This window comes from Theobroma umbraticum, unplaced genomic scaffold, assembly GCF_002168275.2.
Source record: "Theobroma umbraticum cultivar Fairchild unplaced genomic scaffold, ASM216827v3 scaffold_39.0, whole genome shotgun sequence".
NCBI classification, from domain to species: Eukaryota; Viridiplantae; Streptophyta; class Magnoliopsida; order Malvales; family Malvaceae; genus Theobroma; species Theobroma umbraticum.
In genome coordinates, this window is record NW_018397281.1 from 1,333,987 (window position 1) to 1,334,589 (window position 603).

The window sequence follows — 603 nt, forward strand, 5'->3', positions numbered from 1 at the left end:
AAATATACGTAAAGGTTCTTGAAATTGGGAAACAAATTTTCCTTTATGATTTCTATCAAGTATGTGCCTTATAGTTTGTGTAATATGCATTCATGATGGATACATATACTCACCATGCTAAATTATCTTTCAATCTCATGTAAAAAGTTATATTTTAAAGTCTTACATGGGATTTTATCAAGTACTATGTGAACATTTGATAATGATTATTTTAAAAGAATTTTGAGGACCCAACAATATTTTAAAATGGTTTTATTAAACCGGGAGATTTGAGAATAGGCCGGTTGTCACTCCAATTTATTGTGACCCTCGTGCACAAGTGAGCTCTAGCTAAAGAATCTTTGGGTCACCGATGGGCTGCTAGACATGGCTGGGGCCAAGGTCTATGATTTTACGCGCTTAGGCCACAAGTTGTTATACGTGGTTGCGACCGTCTAATTTTCTCCGATGTCTGCCAACATCGTTGAAAATGACATGGCATGTGGGATCCGGTGGAGCAGAGCTCCCGAATGTTATTACGTGGAAGTGGGTCTATGTGTTTCTTTTTATTGCTACACCTACTCGAGAGTGATATCTCTTTGGGTTTTTCACGTAAGTAATTTT